This window comes from Dendrobates tinctorius, unplaced genomic scaffold, assembly GCF_039654945.1.
Source record: "Dendrobates tinctorius isolate UK_male_01 unplaced genomic scaffold, ASM3965494v1 ptg000031l, whole genome shotgun sequence".
NCBI classification, from domain to species: domain Eukaryota; kingdom Metazoa; phylum Chordata; class Amphibia; order Anura; family Dendrobatidae; genus Dendrobates; species Dendrobates tinctorius.
In genome coordinates, this window is record NW_027361699.1 from 16,469,993 (window position 1) to 16,490,960 (window position 20,968).

The 20,968-nt window shown below is 43.4% G+C and overlaps 1 protein-coding gene across 40 annotated transcripts in view; it reads left to right on the plus strand.

Moving 5' to 3' along the window:
• Positions 1–20,968, plus strand: part of PTPRD (protein tyrosine phosphatase receptor type D) — a 2,878,718-nt gene that overhangs the window by 2,556,585 nt on the left and 301,165 nt on the right. The gene's annotated exons all lie outside the window — the stretch shown is intronic.

Sequence of the window (20,968 nt, forward strand, 5' to 3'; positions counted from 1 at the left end):
CAACGATACGACCTGGTAAGGATCGCTGGTGCGTCGCTAAATGGTCACTAGTAAGCTGCCAAACAGGCAGATCTCTTCAGCGGCGCAGCAATCATCCAGCGATCCTCGGCGGTTGCTGGCACCTTGTCACACAGCAGCTTTTCTGACGATTCCCGCAGCATGCATCCCTGAGTTCTGCGTCGCCAACGAGGTTGCACGTCGGGTCAAACACAGCGATGCGCGCTGGCCAGCGGGACACTGCCGATGAAAAAATGGCCCAGGACATTCGACCACAATCAGCGATATCCAGCGGGGGGGGCGGTCGCCGCTGCGTGTCACATGTGAGACGGGGGCTTTAGGGAGGCTTGATAACAGCCAGTAAGTAGAGTTTACAGCTAGTTTAGAGTTTAACCAGAGGTTCACATTGAGTTTTATCATGTGGATTTTTTTTTAAGTAGATCCGCTTCCAAATTCACGTAATAAACTTCTTAAAATACTCGTTGGATACTTTTTAATGTGTATAGTTATAGTGGATCCACTTCAACATCCATGTTAAAAAAAAACCTTTGTGTTAATCTACCCCAAAGAGGGAAAAGTCATTAGATGTTTAACCCATTGGAAAGTATTGTTGCACTTTTGTGTTTTTTGCCTCCACAGAACCCGTTAATATTGTAAATGATGTACTTTTATTTGTTTTAATTGATCAAATTCTGGTCTTCTGTAAGTGGTTAAAATGGCAAACTAATCCACATCTTGAGCACCAGGCCTTAGCGGAATATTGAACTGCGTAATGTTGGTACATGCAGAAAATACCGTCTATTGGTTCCCATGATGACAGTCTGTTTCTGGACCATGTAAATGTCATTAGACCTTTTTTTTTACTTTTCTCCAGTTTCTTCTTTGGTTTAGCATGTATTACTATTAGCTGCGCTACACAAGCCTCGTGATATGAAATGGATGCGCAAAGGTTTCAGTTAATGGACATGATCTTCCTTTCCCCCCCTTAGTTATTCCACATGAGATGGCTTGTCTGTTGATTTAAGGCCCTCTGCGCCTGCCATAAAGTTTGAGAATCAGCTTTACATGTGAAAATACCAAATAATTCATAGTCTTTCTGCAGTCATTAAACTTTGAGAAGGAGCAGTGAGGTGCTTTGATGCTGAATATCCTCTTGTGAGATGACTGGATATGACATGGTTAGGTAGTGTTCCACTGAGATGAAGCGGTGTGCATGTCACAAACCTTTTACATTCAAGAGGCTTTATGTTTTTCATTTGCTACTAGATGAAGGATTAGGACTGGATTATCCAGCAAGTCTCTATCTTCATTCAGGTAGATTTAGTCCATCTAGATTACAAACATGTGGAAATTGAAAAGCGTGAAATCATGGTCTCGAGCAGTCCTCATATTGTTTCAATACCTGACTGTGTTAATATGCTGTTCTTTTGGTATTTATTGGAAAGATGTGATCACAAATAGTGAAGCTTCCTATCATCATACTCCATCTTGTTTTGGTCCCTCACCCCAAAGGTACTGTCACACTAAGCGATATCGCTATAACTTGTGACGTTATAGCGATATTGCTAGCGATATCGCTATGTGTGATACTTACCTACGACCCGCTCCCCCGCTGGTTATTGCCGATCGCGCAAGAACGTCCTGGACTGTTTCTCGTCGTCAGCTTCCTGCGGCGAGACGAGCGTGGAGCCGGGCGGGAGGACGTCAGGATCGCCTAGTGTGACAGGTAAGTAGCGACCCCCGTCCCCAGAGATGTCGCTGGTGATATCTGCCTGTGTGGCAGCTCACTAGTGACCACTTAGCGATGTACCAGCGATCCTGACCTCGTCATATCGCTGGTACATCACTAAGTGTGACAGTACCTCAAGGGACTCGTGTTGTTATCACCAATTTTTTTACTTTATTTTATTCTTTCTTTTGTCTTTTATGAAATATAATTGTGAAAATATTCTGCATAAGTGCTGATAACATGTCACTTCGGTGTCATTGTTCATAATTTCTTTATTTTTATATAGCGCTAACATATTCGGCAGCGCTTTACAGTTTGCAGATGATATCATCACTGTCCACAATGGGGCTCACAATCTAATTTCCCTATCAGTATGTCTTTGTAATGTGGGAGGAAACCGGAGTACCCAGAGGAAACCCACGCAAACACGCGGAGAACATACAAACTCCTTGCAGATGTTGTCCTTGGTGGGATTCGAGCCCAGGACTCCAGCGCTGCAAGGCTGCAGTGCTAACCACTGAGCCACCGTGCTTGTTCAATGTAAACCACAGCAATGTTACCTGGTGGACAGCATATGTGATATATACGTGTATGTGTGTGTGTATATATATATATATACACACATACACAGTGGGGGAAAAAAGTATTTAGTCAGCCATCAATTGTGCAAGTTCTGCCGCTTAAAAAGATGAGAGAGACCTGTAATTGACATCATAGGTAGACCACAACTATGAGAGTCAAAGTGAGAAAACAAATCCATACAATCACCTTGTCTGATTTGGCAGGATTTATTTTGCAAATTATGGTGGAATCTAAATATTTGGTCACCTAAAAAATGCAAGATTTCTGGCTTTCACAGACCTGTAACAACTTCTTTAAGAGGCTCCTCTGTCTTCCACTCATTACCTGTAGTAATTTCACCTGTTTGAACTTGTTATTAGTATAAAAGACACCTGTCCACAACCTCAAACAGTCACACTGTAAGCTCCACTATGGTGAAGACCAAAGAGCTGTCGAAGGACACCAGAAACAAAATTGTAGCCCTGTACCAGGCTGGGAGGGCTGAATCGCAGTAGGCAAGCAGTTTGGTGTGATGATCTGTGTACATAAAAGAATGAATGGGGCCATGTATCGTAATATTTTGAGTGCAAACCTCCTTCCATCAGCAAAGGCATTGAAGAAAAAACATGGATGGGTCTTTCAGCATGATAATGATCCCAAGCACACCGCCAGGGCAACGAAGGCGTGGCTTCGTAAGAAGCATACGAAGGTCCTGGAGTGGCCTAGCCAGTCTCCAGATCTCAACCCCATAGAAAACCTTTGGAGGGATTTGAAAGTCCGTGTTGCCCAGTGACAGGCCCAAAACATCACTGCTCTAGAGGAGATCTGCATGTAGGATTCGGGCAACATACCACTAACAGTGTGTGCTAACCTTGTGAAGACTTAGGGCCCCGTCACACATAGCGACTCACCAGCGATCCTGACAAAGATATCAACGTGTCAGGATCGCTGTTGAATCGCTACATGATCGCTGGTGAGCTGTCACACAGACAGCTTCACCAGCGATCAGCACAGCGACACCGAGCGTGCGGCGTCGCATTGTTCGTTAGTTACCAGCGCGCTGATGCAGGGAGCAGGTAACTAACGTACACATCGGGTATCCAAGGACGGTGCGTTCCTTAGATACCCGATGTGTACGTTAGTTACCAGCTCCCTGCATCAGCGCGCTGGTAACTAACGTACACATCGGGTATCTAAGGAATGCCCGTCCCTTGGATACCCGATGTGTACGTTAGTTACCAGCAGATCGCTGGTCTCCCGCCTGTCACACGCAGCGATGCGTGCTGGCCAGCGGGAGATCAGCGACCAAAGAAAAGTCCAGAGGTTTCCCAGAGCGATCAGCGATACCGGTAGGGGGGCCGGTCGCTGATCGCTGTCACACACAGAGATCTCGCTTGTGAGATCGCTGTTGTGTCACAAACCGTGTGACTCAGCAGCGATCTCGCTAGCGAGATCGCTATGTGTGATGGGGCCTTTACAGAAAACGTTTGACCTCCATCACTGCCAAAAAAGGATATATAACAAAATATTAAGATGAACTTTTGTTAATGATCAAATACTTATTTTCCACCATAATTTGCAAAATAAATCTTGCCAAATCAGACACGGTGATTTTCTGGATTTGTTTTCTCATTTTGACTCTCATAGTTGTGGTCTACCTATGATGTCAATTACAGGCCTCTCTCATCTTTTTAAATGGGAGAACTTGCACAATTGGAGGCTGACTAAATACCGTACTTTTCCCCCCCACTGTATATATAAATATATTCTGTGATCCAAATGGTTCGATTGGAAATCCAAGATATCAACTAAAATCCATTATGTGCTGATCTCTTAGTATGACACATGCATTATGGGTGCCTGCCGACATTTTGGCAGTAGCGATGGCACCTGGTGGAAGGACCAGATACCTATATAAAAGACCATTTACACTAAGCAGTTATTTTCATGAGTAGTCAGTCTGAGCAATTGCAGCAGTAATTGACCAGGGTAAATGCTGGAAGAGAGCAATAAAAAGGTGACATAACATTTGAGAATCAGAATACTTTTTCCTAAAGAGCATTGCCTGATCAATAAAATTTCCTATGACAGCTGGCAGTCTCCATGCAAGGAAATAGTACCTCTCATCCAAAACATCGTCTGAATGTAATACTTTAATGTCTACTGGAGTATTTAGATCTGAGCAATCTCAGTTATTATTGGTCTGCTTAAATGCAAGGAAAGGGGCAAAAAATTAAACAAATGATTAACTAAAATGTAGCTAAACTTCCAGGGAATATTGCATTAAGAAATAGTACGTGAATATAAAAAACGTAGGAAATATTACAATCAGAGAACTTCTATTGTTTTCTCCATTTATGAGACACTTTTTCCCCTCCTGTTTGCCTTTTGAACTTGTCATCCATGTTGAAAACCAGCTCAAGTCCATCTTGTTCAAGAAAATGGACTGCAAGTAGTGAGGTGTCAGATTATACAGCTTATTATTTGTGGAGGAGGATGGAGAGGAGCGCTGATCAGAGTGGAAATAGGCATTGGGAGACACAAAAAGATTGTGCTGAGCTATCTAACAAGCCTTATGCATCAGCCTAGGGCTGGATTCATATCTACACAGCTCAGGAATTCTGTAAAATTTGCTCCATGCTGCTGTTCCTGTCTGTATGATAACTAAGTAATAAAGAGTAAAAAATCTATCCCTGTGTACGGTATTGTGTATGACATAATAGCAAATTTCCTCATGCCAGCTCAGATTTAGTTGCAAACTAAGAGATGCGGAGGTGAAATCTGATGAATATTCAGGATACAAGTCATATAATAACCAGAATTGTTATTATTTCTCATGTACACATATAGGACAACTTGTTCTGAAAAGTTCCTGAAAGTAAAATTTCCACTTAAATGGAAATTCTGGACATTCCCAGCTTAATTAATTCAGTGCAAGAGAACCTCTAGTGATGGCCCTGTTTTAAAAATTTTGTTCCCAGAGGTGACATGACATTATTGTGTCACATGTCTGCTACAGCCAATGAGCCATCGCTCATCAATGGCAGCTCATCAATATATCATTAAGGCAGTTGTTAATTGGCTGCAGCCGGCACGTGATACCACAATATTAAATTAATGCCAGGAACGCGGACCCGGCATTGCTTGGATGGCGCTACTGCAGGCAGTGAGTATACATTGTTATATTTTAATTTGGTACTGAGTTGATGAGGCTGGGGTTGTTTAGCAGTGTGCAACCCCTTTAAATCAACTAAATTAATGAATAGTTGTGTTCTTGACTGTTATTTGGCTATTATCAGCATGATTTATTTTTACTGTGCTGAGGCTTCGATAAGCATCTCTTTCACTATTCTTATTATGTTTATGGTCATTCTCATACACATTACACAGACAATCCTTCCTTCTATTTAGCATAGTGGTTTCTTATACACTTCATTTCATTAAATATTTTTGTCTGTCTTGTTATATGAGATGTTTTGTTTGGAGTTTTTAGTGGTGCCTTTGTTTTCTTTCCTTTTTAGTCTATGCCAGTGTTGAAACCTTTCCCAATATAGGTTCACCCTCTCCTGATTTGATCTGATTATACCGTGCTCTGAAATGCGTGGGTAGCATTTCCCTTTCCATGTTAGAAGCTAATTATCAGTCTTGCACCAGCCAATTCTCAGGTACATTGTAAGTGCAGGTTAGGACTAAGCTGAAATGATGGCTTTCACTGATGAGCCATGCTGCTGCTGTGATAAATTATGATTAATAAGTGAATTAGCAATGAATGCTGCAAACGAATCTTCTTTGGGCTACCCTCAAGGGATAGTATGGTGATGTTCTGTCATCTGCTGCTGGTCTGCATTTTAACCGCATAGTGTAAAAAATATGCACTTACTATGTATGTATGCAAAAAAAACCCCTGTTTCTCTGGGGGTTTTTTTTTTTTCCTTTGGGTTTTTTTTTTTTTCTTTTCCGTCTTGCATCTATGTTGTCAAGGTTGGATCAATCAGTGGATGTGTTCCTGAACTTGGTCCACACCCTAAATCAAGTTTCTGAGACTGGGATAAAAGGTTGCTACTATATATAAGTGTAACTGAATTTTATACTACTAGGATTTGTACTGTGTTTTTATGATACCTGATGAAGGATATACACTGTATCCGAAACGCGTTGTATCTCTTTTTTAGCCTATAAAATAAAAAAAATATGCAATATCATCTTTGGATGTGAGTCCTGGGAAGCGCTGCCGTTTATGGGCTGGATGTGTTTTTCTTGATTTACTATGTATGTAGGCTTTGTTGATATGAAAACACTTTCCCTCATTAAAATGAAATAATTGAAAAAAAATCTGAATTTCCTTTCATTTCATAATCTAGCTCTATAGGCCGGTAGTCCCAGTAGCAGGGCAGCTACTAAAGTCAGACCTATGGCAACCTGGAAGTCTTTGCAGCTCAGAAAGAGGCATTGCTCTCTAATTGCTTGGGCCTTAAACACCTTCAGTAAAACCTGGAGGGGAAAGAGAGGGGCCAGTTTCCACTAAATCCAGACATTCCGAGGCTCACTACTAGACAACTGGGAGTGCGCCCTAGTAAGATTCATACTGGGCTCCTAGTTCCTAGGGAACACAAGCATCATTGGCTTGCAGAACCTGATAAAGGTAGTTGTACATTCTGAGGTCCTATAACTAGAGCCTGAAAGCAATGAATGTTGTGCTATGGATGGCTGTATGATAATATGAAAATTGCTTTAACGCTTTGAGGAGAAAGAGAATAAAGTTGGATGAAGCCAAAAATCCTTTATCCAGCCATCTTACCCAAGACCTGATGATTTTTTCGGTTAAAGAGGTTGTCCAGCCTTAGGGTACAAGTCTGCAGTCTACGCGTTGTGATGAGCGGCAGGCACGTGAGCACAAGTAAGTGATTTGCATACATGCGGTCATGTGCCGACTAGATGTGTGCGGCCTCACTCAAAGCAAGTCAGTTGAATGAGGCCTGACACGTCTAGTCGTAATGTTGCCAGAAGTATGCAATTGCATACTGGTGGTCACATGAATGCTCGCAGCTTACATCAGAGAATCTTAGTGACTACAGACTTGTACGCTAATGCAGGGCAATTCTTTAATTTAGCTCAAAATTATTACATCACCTTTCCAAAACTTTAGCTTTTGAAGTGCAGTGACTGTGCCAGCCCTGGATAATATTAGTGTTCAGGGTTGTGCACAGACAGAAGAGGGGACCTATAGAACAAGAATATATGGGCCCTTTACAGTCCAATATCTCATCATAATGTACAATTCCACCTAATTTGGAGTTAGAAGTAGACCCCATTAAATCTAGGGCCCTGTGTGACTGCACAAGTTGCACTAATGGTATGTCCACCTTCTCCAGTGATTCTGCAGACTGGCTGCTGGACTAGCCTGATTCCCAGATATTTAAAAAGATCTGTCGTAGTCAAACTATTAAAAAAAAGTCATTAAAATGTAAAATTTGGGAATTGTCATAAAGGGAAATAAATGCCACTGCAATTAGATTTAAAAAAAAAAACGTACTATTATAAAAATAACTCATGTAATAGCAAAAATTAAATGTACTCATAGTTATTCTGAATATTTACAGCAGAAACCCAATTTCCCAATTTGTAAATTTTTAATTAAAATTCCTAGCGAATTGAAATGTCTCACATTGCATAATCTGAATATATTCTTTATACATGTCTAAGTCTATGAATAAGCATAAATGTGGTTGTAAAATCTCTTTTTCCCCATACTTTGTTCGCTAATTATCAAAGATGTTCTTGCTTCCCGTTAGAGCTCCCACAGAGGAAAATGTTACAGAGCTTGAAATAATATTTGATTGTCCTGCATTTGTTTCCATTTATTCCCTAATATAGAACCGTGAAGCTTAACGCAAGCAGTCTATTTCCGAACATTCTTTTTTCTTTGACTCTCCGGTAGAATAGATAAATTTTATAGAAGCGAAGCCACAGTGGCCATCACTAGGAGGCCGTCATTGCCCGTCGTGTTGGACTGTCAGTAGCTCTGCTTCCTTACTGATGCCATTCACCCCTTGGGAAGTTTCCCACGTTAATGTCAGGCACTGCTTAATGAAGTGTGCCTTAAAGTTTTTGTTGGCTTGCATGCTACACTGTGTCTGGGGAAGTTATAAATACTTGCCGCTCACATTCAGGAATGCTCTTATGTTAATAGGCAGACTCATGACAGTAGTAATTGTGCGTGCCACCAGAGAGCCCAGCAGCTGTGGTCTGGACGTGAGCTATGGAGTCTGCAACGTTAGATACTGAAGGCAATTGTGTCAATTTCTGCTTCTTCATATAATGGAGAAAAATATGAAGACCACTTAGTTTTCTCCAGCAAGGTACTCTTAGGGCTCATACCCATTTGCGATTAAAAAAAAATGGTCCAATTTCTGTACTGTAAAAAAGGGAGGAGTGCTATGCGAGTGCCATGCGATTTCTATGTGATTTTTAATGTTTCCATCCGTTTTCCATCTGTATGCAATCCGTTTTTCCAGGTCACCACCTGACAGCACCCTGGAGGACATCCTTCTCATCCGTAGTGGGACAGGAAACCACGAGAGTTTAAAAGGATCCTCCCCCTACCATCCCTCAGTGTTTTTCCTGTCCCACTGCGGATAGGAACGACGAGAGTATCCGACAGTTCCTTGCAGATGGTCAGGATCGGGGGCACAGCCTTTTCCCTTCCTACCTGGAGATATCTGCAGCTAACACCCGACAGAGGGTCCCTCAGCTACTCCGGTGTAGCGCTGCTCCCGGATGCCGGGTCGCTTCCTCCTGACGGGGGCTCTCGACCCTGGACGCCATCACTGCAGCCGCCTCTGGGGAGTCTTCCAAACCCACAAGCGGTCCACCGGCAGCTACAGGGCCTTCCCTGCCTGTCCCAGAGAGTTCGAGGAGAGGCGGACCGGAGGTAACATGCGCGCATCACGGACCGGGGGAAGCCGCCCCACCGGAGGAGGACGCGCAGCCCGGGGCGCGCGTGGCGCAGGCCGGGGAGTGCATCACTTCCGGTCGTGTCATCGGCCGGGACGCGTCACTTCCAGTCGCGTCATCGGCTGGAACGCGTCACGGCGCCACTAAGGCCTCTGACAGTGACCGGTCAGTACCACACACAGCAGCGGTATAGGCCCACCAGTGAAGTGGGCAGGCGTCCGGAGGAGCAGGTCGGCAGCAGCACAGTGGTACGCAGGCTCTACTCCAGAGGAGTCAGGCGCAGAGAGCCAGGAGGCCCGTCATAGCTTATGGATGTGTATTTCCACAGTGACAGCAGCGGTGGTTTCCATCACTACGGAGAGCCAGGGTCACGTGAGTAACCTCTGAAAGAGGTCTCTGCAGAGCCCGTAAGGATAGACCCCACAGAACCCCGTGTTTTGTATGTTCTAGGGGGGAGCCTCAACCTCTGAGAGAACGGAACCTAAACGGAAATTTTAAAAGTGTCCAGTTTGCGCTAAGAAGCTGAAGGACACGTGGCAAAAGACCCTCTGTGACGTCTGTGCAAGGCGTGTAGTGGGGGAGGAACAGGCTACCTTCATGTCTAACATGAGAGCGATAATCAGGGAGGAAGTATAGGCCTCAGTATCCGGTCTAACCACGCCCCAGACCCCACAGCCGAATCCCCAGTTATCCAGGAAAAGACAGAGAGAGTCGGATACGTCATCCGAAGACATTATATCCGAGTCTGACGCAGAGGAAGAAGAGATCAGAGAGCACCCAGAAAGGGCAAGGAAATACCTGTTTTCGTTGGGGGATAATACAGACGAACTATTGGGGGCGGTGCGGCAAACTATGCAGATTTGAGGAACCCCCTCCTTCCCTTTCGATACAGGACGAGATGTTCGGAGGGTTACGCTCCCAAACTTCGATGGTCTTCCCAGTAAATGCTCACATACGGGTGATGATACTGGAGGAATGGGAGGAGGCGGACAAAAGGTTAACTATCCCTAGAGACTTCAGATTGTGTTTGCCGTTTGACCCTGAGGAGGTCAAAGTCTGGGAGGAAGTCCCTAAGATAGACATCCCCGTAGCAAAAGTATCAAGAAAGACGGCAATTCCGTTCGAGGACTCCTCAAGTTTGAAGGAACCCCTAGATCGGAAAGCAGATGGACTCTTAAAGAAGGCTTGGGAAAGCTCAGCTGCGGTCATAAAAACGAATATAGCCGCGAAATCGGTAGCACGCTCCATGCATCTATGGATAGATGCCTGGAGGAGAACCTGTCAGATAGAACCCCGAGGGAAACCATCCTAAAGTCCCTTCCTTTACTTAAGTTAGCTACGGGGTTTTTGGCCGACGCCTTAGCAGAATCAGATTCACGGCCAGAAGCCAGGCCTTATCCAACACAGCCAGAAGAGCTATCTGGCTTAAGAGTTGGACGGGCGACATGCAGTCAAAAAATAAACTGTGCTCAATTTCCTTCTCGGGAGGCAGGGTCTTCGGGCCCATACTCGACGACATCTTAGAGGAGGCGTCAGACAAAAAAGGGGTTCCCGGAAGAGAAACGTAAAAGATACCAGCCCTTTCGTAGACCCCATTACAACCAGAGAACGGACTACAGGGGGAAGGGGAAATGAGGACGATGGAGCTACCCCAAAGGAGGCGAGGGTAGAAATAGGAACAGAGATAACATCTTTTCCGGCCCAGGGTCCAGCTCCCGGAAGAAATGACGCCACCAGAGTAGGGGGGCGATTGCTCAAATTCTCAGGAGAATGGCAGAAAGTCACCTCCAGCCCCTGGGTATTACAGGTCATCTCGAAGGAGTACAAAATAGATTTCAACTCCCTGCCCCCGAGCAGATTTTTAGTAACCAGTTCTCGCCTCAGTTCAGCTTCCCCCATGTGGTTGGACATTCAAGATCTCTTAGACATAGAAGCGGTGACTCCGGGTCCCACTGAGGAGGAAGGCAGAGGACACTACTCGAGCCTCTTCACGATAAAAAAAACCTTCGGGGGGAAACCCGAACTATAATAAACCTCAAACCCCTAAACAAATGGGTAACTTGCAGGCGCTTCAAAATGGAGTTGATAAAATCTACGATTCCTCTTCTAGGGATGAGCGTGGTAATGTGCACGTTAGATCTAAAAAACGCGTATTACCATGTCCCTATCCACCCGGATCACCAAAGGTACCTCAGGTTCGCGGTCGAAAGAGACGGCACAATATACCACTATCAATTTCGCTGCCTACCCTTCGGCCTAGTATCAGCACTGAGGGTCTTCACAAAAATAATGATAGAGGTAGTGGCCCACCTAAGGGCCTGAAACATCACGGTGGTCCCGTATTTAGACGACTTCCTGATTATAGCCGATTCAGTAACCCAGCTCAGGGTCGACTGTCAATCCTCAATCTCCACGCTGCAGAATTTAGGATGGGTCATAAATTGGTCAAAGTCAGATCTTATACCCAAACCCAGAATAAAATTCTTGGGGGTCATGTTAGACTCAGAAAGGAGAGTGTCTTATCTACCAGCCAAAAAGCAGACCTCGATACCGGAGAAAATTCGTCAGTTCTCAAAGAGTTGGGTATCGGTCAGAGACCGAATGAGTGTCCTGGGGCTGATGACTTCTTGCATTTCCTGTGTCAGATGGAGTCAGTTCCACTCCCGCGACCTGCAACACACGGTCCTAGCGTCCTGGGACAGAAAACAGTCCTCACTGGACAGCAAGATACGTTTAACCCGCCGGGCCAGAAGATCGCTACTATGGTGGACCGTGCCGAGAAACCTAAAGACGGGTGTCTCTTGGGTTCAGACCCCAGAGGTGGTAGTGACAACGGATGCAAGTCTATTCGGCTGGGGCGGACACATCGCAGGAAAGTACTACCAGGGGCGATGGAGTCCGGAGGACAGCAGAAGATCCTCCAACGTCAGAGAATTACATGCGGTCTGGAAAGTGCTGCTTGTTGCCGGGTCTCACGTGAAGAACAAACACGTCAAAATTCTGTCGGACAACACCACAACCGTGGCCTTTCTCCATCACCAAGGCGGACCAAGACATCCAACACTCCAGGCCTTAACAAATCAGATTTTCAGATGGGCAGAGAAAAAGGTCCTCTCAATCACAGCCGTGCATCTGGAGGGCTCCCGGAACCAGATCGCGGACTTCCTCAGCAGGAGAAGGATAACTGCAACAGACTGGAGGCTCAATGACGTGGTGTTCAGCAGCCTGTGCGACCGTTGGGGACAGCCAACGGTAGGACCTGTTCGCGGACAAAGGGAACGCAAAACTCAGGACCTTTTATTCCCTGAACCCCCTGGGAAATCCGGCAGGAATAGATGCCCTATCACAATCCTCTAGCAGGGGCCTATTGTACGCCTTCCCGCCTCTAGCGCTCATTCCACGAGTCCTCAGGAAAATCTGCGAGGACAGAGCCAGCGTCATATTGGTAGTTCCCTACTGGCCAAGAAGAAGTTGGTTTCCCCTGCTCAGAAAGCTGGCGGACGAGGAACCCGTTCTTCTACCAAGAAGGAAAGATCTCCTCCATCAAGGTCCGTCCTACATCAAAAACCAGAAGCCTTCCAGCTGTCAGCCTGGATCCTGAGCGGCAGATCCTAAAAGCAAGGGGTCTATCGGACGAAGTCATCTCTACCCTACAAGCAAGTAGGAAACCCGTGACCGCGGCAATATATAATAAAATCTGGAAAAAATTCTGCAGCTTCTGTGGAGAGGAGATAGTCGGAACTGACCAGCCTGACATCCCGAAAATACTTGACTTCTTGCAGGAGGGGTTCAGGAAAGGCCTTAGACCCAGTACTCTGAGAGTGCAGATAGCAGCCTTGAGTGTGTTCTACGACTCAGCTCTGTCCGCACACCCGTGGGTAGCCCTGTTCTCAAGAGCGGTTCAGAGACTTAAACCTTTAATTAGAAAGAGCATACCACCTTGGGACCTCAACCTAGTCCTCAATATGCTATGCAAGCAGCCATATCAGATAGGGGCAGAAATGAGCTTGGGTAATCTCTCTTTCAAAACAGCTTTTTTAGTGGCAGTCACCTCAGCCAAGAGGTTGGGAGAACTGCAGGCCTTATCGACCCGGGATCCCTACTTACAGGTGTTTAGTGACCGCTTAGTCTTAAGACTCGACCCGGCCTTCCTTCCCAAAGTTGTCTCAAACTCCAACAGGAATCAGGAGGTAGTACTTCCTTCTTTTTTCCAGTCTCCCAAGAGTAGCAGAGAAAAAGCCTACCATAACTTGGATGTAAGGGAAACTGTACTCAGGTATCTGGACGCAACCAGACCCTGGAGGCAGGATAGCAACCTCTTCGTCCAATACAGAGGTCCTAACAAGGGGAAGAAGGCGTCAAAATCGACAATAGCAAGGTGGATTAGATCCACTATTAGCATAGCCTACAGAGCACAGGGTCAGATTCCCCCAGGGAACCTTAGAGCCCACTCAACCAGAGCCATGGCGGCGGCATAGGCAGAAAGGGGGGGGACTTCGGCAAAACAGATCTGCAGGACTGCGTCTTGGACCAGTCTTAGTACTTTCTCCAAGCACTATAAACTAGACATAGCATCCACACAGCTTGCATTTGGGAGAAAAGTACTCCACGCAGTAGTCCCGCCCTAGAACCAATATACTTTGGTACTTCTCCAGGGTGCTGTCAGGTGGTGACCTGGAAAACGGTAATTAGACCTACCGGTAATTGTGTTTCCAGGAATCCATCCTGACAGCACTGTTAGATCCCTCCCGATAATACTTTCCATACAACTGTGATGTAACATGTGTATGAAGAATGTTGTTTAAATAAAGTCTATATTTGCATCCATCCAGGGGTGTTACTTTGTGAAATCACTGAGGGATGGTAGGGGGAGGATCCTTTTAAACTCTCGTGGTTTCCTGTCCCACTACAGATGAGAAGGACGTCCTCCAGGGTGCTGTCATGATGGATTCCTGGAAACACAATTACCGGTAGGTCTAATTACCGTTTTTTTTTTTTTTGCAGCAACTATTTTTCTACAGTCACTTACAGGACCATTTACAGTGTTCTATGACACATAATGGTAATGTATCCGTTTAAAACGGACGGAAAATGGATGGTCCGTTTTTTAACCGCACCCATTGACTAGCATTGGCAAAAATCGCAGCAAATCGCAGCATGCTGCGATTTTTTTCAAAGTCCGATTTCGGATGGGAAAAAAATCGCAAGTGAGATGTCACCCATTCACTAACATTGGTCAGAGTGCAATCCGATTTTAAATCGGATTGCAATCGTCTGATTTTATCGTCAGTGAGTATGTGCCCTTAGAGTTATTACTTGACAGATTAATTGATGTATACTTTTACAGTGATTTTGACTCACTGATTAAGAAGTTGCTGTCCACTTTTTCCATAAGACATCGACAGTCGCTCCTCTGCTATAGGACTAGCACAAATTATATGACTCTTGTTTAAGGCTACGTTCACATTTCATTTCAAACATTCCATTTTGAGGAAAAGACAAACAGAATTTGTCTAAAATCAATATGAAGCATACAGAACAGTGGTTCTACAGGAACCGTTTAGGATCTATTATCCAAGTCATAGAACAGAAGAAAAAGCGCATCATGCGGAACCTTGTTTTTTTTTTTAAACGGAATAACGGAAAATAACGGACCTTAGATGGATGCCATAATAATCATCTTTCCGAAAACCACCTGAAAAAGCGCTAACTAAACACTGAAAGAAAAAATGAAGATATGCATTGTTGTGTAAACACGACTTGCTGCTCATGCTAACCGTTTCAGGTTTACAAAGATGCCAAATGGTTAAAAGGAGTAACCTGACCATTCTTTAGAGATTTTTTGCTATGAAGATGCTCTATACTTTCTAATAGATTTCAATCGGAAGGCTTAAAAGATGGCCGGGTGTCTTTTTGAGCATTCTGCCACTATTTTTGCTTGAAAAGAAAAAAACCCTAGTGGATTCTTCATCATTGAATGTAGTTAAAAAAAAAAAAAAAAAAAATCACCCGAAAGGCTCAGTTAAAAAAAAGATACCGTAAAACTGTTGGAAAAATGATAAAAAGAAAAAAATTGATCAACACCATTTTGGTATAAGTGTAGGTGCACATTCACACTGGTCCTTTAACAGAGAGAACCTAGGATAAAAACAATATGAGCAAATATCCTGCAGTAAGTAAATAAATATTTAGTAATAGTACATGTATAAAAGCCATCACACTGCAACAAGTCATAATGGTCCCTAACTCTTATAGTGCACTTTGCTACATGTCAACCAGACCCAAAATAGACAGGGGCAGAGCAGGAAGCAGACCTGACTGTTTTATAGCATCATAGAATGTTAGCGTTGGAAGGTACCTCCAGGGTCACCTTACAGGAACCTCTAGGCTCAATGCTAGATTCACTAAATCTTGTCTGTCCAGCATCTGTTTGAAAACTTCCATTGGAGGAGAACTCACCACATCTCGTGGCAGCCTGTTCCACTCATTGATGTTCCTCACTGTAAAAATGTTTTTTCTAATAGCTAGTGTGTATCTTTCCATTTCATTCCATTGCTTCTCGTGTTTCCATATGCAAAGGAGAATAATGATGATCCCTCTACACTGTGACATCCCTTCAGATATTTGTAGACAGCTATTAAGTCTCCTCTTAGCCTTCTTTTGTGCAAACTGAACATTCCCAGATCCTTTAACTGTTCCCCGTAGGACATACTCTGCAGTCAGCTCACCATCCTGGTAGCTCTTCTCTGAAATTGTTCCATTTTTTTCAATGTCTTTTTTAAAATGTGATGCCCAGAACTGGACAGAGTATTCCAGAGGAGGCCTGAACAAGAAGGAGTAGAGGGGGATAATTACTGCACGTGATCTAGACTCTAGTCTTCTCTTAATCCATCCTAGAACTGTATTTGCCTTCTTTGCTGCTGCATCACACTGTTGACTAATTTGCAGTTTGTGATCTATTAGTACATAAAAGTCTTTTTCACACGTGCTGTTTCTTAGTTCTATTCCTCCTATTTCAACATACCTAGCTGTAGAAAGCTATATAAACAAGATGCACAGCCCAAAATGGGGGAGCTACCCCCTATATGTACAAAGTTTAAGAAACTAAACTAAAGCTGAAAAATAGACTACTAAATCTACTAAAAAAAAAATCACTAAAAAGTCGGATTGCAATCGAACAAATGTTATTCAATGTCATACGGACCATCGGTATGGCATCCTATTTTTACAGATACATTACAATTCTGTTACATAGGAAACGTTAAATGGTCCTCTAAAAGGTTAGGGTAAGTGCACACGTTGCGGATTGTGCGCAGATTTTTCTGCACAGATTTTGCAAAATCCGTAGGTAAATCCACACGTCAAAAGACCTGTGGTTTATCTGCGGATTAGCCTGCGGTTTTGCCTTGCGGTTTGACACCTGTACGATGGAGCAGGTGTAAAACCGCTGCGGAATCTCCGCACAAAGAATTGACATGCTGCGGATTAGAAACCGCGGAAAAATCCGCAGCATGTGCACATGCATGTGAAACTGCTGTGGATTCGCAGGGCCAAAACCGCTGCGTACCCGCAGCAGAATCCACAGCGTGTGCAAATACCCTAAATAGGATTACATATGGACAGTACACGGATGACTAGTGAGAAAAAATTGCCCCACTCTCCTGGATTACAATGGGACCGATTTTGTATACGCTAGTATGAGCGAACCCTAAACGCTGGACCTGTTGACAAATTGTTCCTTTAAGTGACAAACAAGAGCCAGAAGACATGAACCCCGTCACTTTGTCCATACATACAGTCACGTCCTGGTTCTTTACTAAAGTGTGTGTCATGATCCATTGTTTCTCTAGCATATTTCAGAGACGGATGAGGCATATGTCCACATTTTTTAACCCTTTGAGAATAACTTGCCATTTGCTACGTGCAAATTATTGTCTACTGCACAGTTATTAAAGTATGGCAAGTCTGATCTAATACTAAAAAGGGTACGTCCTGGTGACAGGTTCCCTTCACGGTACAGTAACAGGTAGCTTAAATTCCAGGTGGTGACTGAAAGCCATCATTAATGTTGACTCTAGATGGAAATATGTGCTTATTATACAGTTATATGTTAAAGTTTGGGCACCCCTATTAATGTTAACCTTTATTCTTTATAACAATTTTGGTTTTTGCAACAGCTATTTCAGTTTCATATATCTAATAACTGATGGACTCAGTTATATTTCTGGATTCAAATGAGGTTTATTGTACTAACAGAAATGTGCAATCTGCATTTAAACAAAATTTGACCGGTGCAAAAGTATGGGCACCCTTATCATTTTCTTGATTTGAACACTCCTAACTACTTTTTACTGACTTCCTGAAGCACTAAATTGGTTTTGTAACCTCATTGAGCTTTGAACTTCATAGCTAGGTGTATCAAATCATGAGAAAAGGTATTTAAGGTGGCCACTTGCAAGTAGTTCTCCTATTTGATTCTCCTATGAAGAGTGGCATCATGGGCTCCTCAAAACAACTCTCAAATGATCTGAAAACAAAGATTATTCAACATAGCTTGAAGGATACAAAAAGTTGTCTCAGAGATTTAACCTGTCAGTTTCCACTGTGAGGAACATAGTAAGGAAATGGAAGAACACAGGTACAGTTCTTGTTAAGCCCAGAAGTGGCAGGCCAAGAAAAATATCAGAAAGGCAGAGAAGAAGAATGGTGAGAACAGTCAAGGACAATCCACAGACCACCTCCAAAGACCTGCAGCATCATCTTGCTGCAGATGGTGTCACTGTGCATCGGTCAACAATACAGCGCACTTTGCACAATGAGAAGCTGTATGGGAGAGTGGTGCGAAAGAAGCCGTTTCTGCAAGCACGCCACAAACAGAGTCACCTGAGGTATGCAAAAGCACATTTGGACAAGCCAGATACATTTTGGAAGAAGGTCCTGTGGACTGATGAAACAAAGATTGAGTTGTTTGGTCATACAGAAAGGCGTTATGCATGGAGGCTAAAAAACACAGCATTCCAAGAAAAACACTTGCTACCCACAGTAAAATTTGGTGGAGGTTCCATCATGCTTTGGGGCTGTGTGGCCAATGCCGGCATCGGGAATCTTGTTAAAGTTGAGGGTCGCATGGATTCAACTCAGTATCAGCAGATTCTTGACAATAATGTGCAAGAATCAGTGACGAAGTTGAAGTTACGCAGCAAGATATTTCAGCAAGACAATGATTCAAAACACCGGTCCAAATCTACTCAGGCATTCATGCAGAGGAACAGTTACAATGTTCTGGAATGGCCATCCCAGTCCCCAGACCTGAATATCATTGAACATCTGTGGGATGATTTGAAGCGGGCTGTCCATGCTCGGCAACCATCAAACTTAACTGAACTGGAATTGTTTTGTAAACAGGAATGGTCACAAATACCTTCATCCAGGATCCAGGAACTCATTAATAGCTACAGGAAGCGACTAGAGGCTGTTATTTTTGCAAAAGGAGGATCTACGAAATATTAAGGTCACTTTTATGTTGAGGTGCCCATACTTTTGCACCGGTCAAATTTTGTTAAAATGCAGATTGCACATTTTCTGTTAGTACAATAAACCTCATTTGAATCCAGAAATATAACTGAGTCCATCAGTTATTTGATATATGAAACTGAAATAGCAGTTGCAAAAACCAAAATTGTTATAAAGAAAAAAGGTTAACATTAATAGGGGTGCCCAAACTTTAACATATGACTGTATATACTAAGCATTAGTTAATGAATAGTGCATATTATATATGATGATATTCCTGTGAGCAGAACAGTGACCCGGACATAAGCTGGCCTGATTCTATTTTCCAGAAGCACTTCATCTGCGGCGCCTCTTTGAGATTTCTCATTTTAAAACCAATCTTTCCATACACTGTGACACTTCCGATAAGAACATTTTGATAGATGATGATACTTACAGCAATAATCAGTTTGCTTCTAGCAGTGGTATACGGAAGAAGATTTCATTGAGAAGCAGGAGATATCATTTCGACTCTTGAGAGCAGATGGAAAAGTTGGATAAAGAATAGGCCTAATGTGAACCCGCTGACCTAAACTTGTGGATGACAGGCAATAGCACGGAGGGATGTGGATGCTCAGCATGCTCTGGCGTAGGGTATACATAAATGATAGAATGAGACATAACTGGATTAAATAGACTGACGCTTTTCAGGGATAATTGTATTTTTCATTGTCACTTTTTCCTCCGACTGGTCCACAATTTATGAGCAAGCCTTAGGGTATGTGCACACGTTAAGTATTTTCTGCAGAAATTTCTGCACCGTTTCTGCATCTCTTGGCAGGAAAAAAACAGTATAGAATACATGTGTTTTTGCCACGTTTTGGCCGCGCCTTTTACATGTGTTTTTGTTGCAGATTATTGCCCACTCTTTAGTATGAGTGAAATCTGCAGCAAAAACGCTGAAAGAATTTACATTTTGCAGATTTAAATTTGCACCAAACCTGCCGGTAAAAAATTAGCAAGGTGTGCATGAGACTTTAGGATTCTCAATCACTTTGCTGAGACTAGGCTTTGTGACAAATCTGTGCAGAAAAAACGAGAGAAAAACGTGGCAAAAACGCAATGTGTGCACAGACCCTTATTATCATATAGAATGCTCTGTTCCCATTAATCGCTTTATTGGCGTCTTACTGGCATTGTGGTCTTTTTATTCTTAGAACTGCTGGTGATCCCAGTGTTTGGACCTCCAGCAATCATTAATGAGAACTTGTCACGTTCCATAATGCTTTTTTTTTTCAATGATCTAATAGCAGATGTTCTCCTGAATCTGGCACTTCTTTTTATTTCTTCCATGCACATATCCGTTCATGGGATATGTCCTCCTCTTCATTGTGTATATGTGTGTGTGTATATATACACTACTGGGTGTAGCAGTTCTGCCAAAATCAGAGCGTTTAATAAAGCAGAGCTAAGAAAACTAACCCCACCCACACCACAGGTAACTCTGCCCACACCAGACTCAGTATGTACATTGTCTATAGACAGTGAGCTGCTTATCACAGGAGGTGGCGGAGTCGGACTAGTGTACGCGTCACAACAAAGATAATCTCCTAGTGATAAAAGTTAGTAAAGAACTGCACACAGATAGACATGAGACATCCTTGAATTCTGAATTTTAACCCTTAGCTCATGCTGTCCTCAGGTTACAGAGCAAAAACCTGCTGACAGATTCTCTTTAAACCTAAAACATTGCCAGATTAATTTGAACAGTGACATTTACACCTGGCGCAAAATTACGTATTTACAGTAAGTGCCAGGTCTTTTCATGGCATATCTGAGCATTATTTCTAGAGTTCCTAAGATGGGAGTACCCCAGACAACTTGTGTTTTATCCACTACCAGTAGATCTCACGGTCCTGGCCTTATCTACACTTATCCCAACACTAAAATATTTTAGATTTAGAATTCTAATTGTATTGAAGGGGCCCATTTAAGACCACAATGCCATTCTTTTTGCGAATAATAGCATTGGAAATTAGATTAATTTTGGAATTTTTGAAGATTGATTTTTGAGGGTAATTCTTTAATTGGTCTGTTTTTATGATAGTAAAGACAGATAATCACAGGAAACAATTCACATAGTTACTCAGTAGACGTAACCAGCAGCTCCACGCTAAGAATAACACCAGCCCCTACCAATACATGTCCATTTGTCTAATCCTTTACTTTATCACT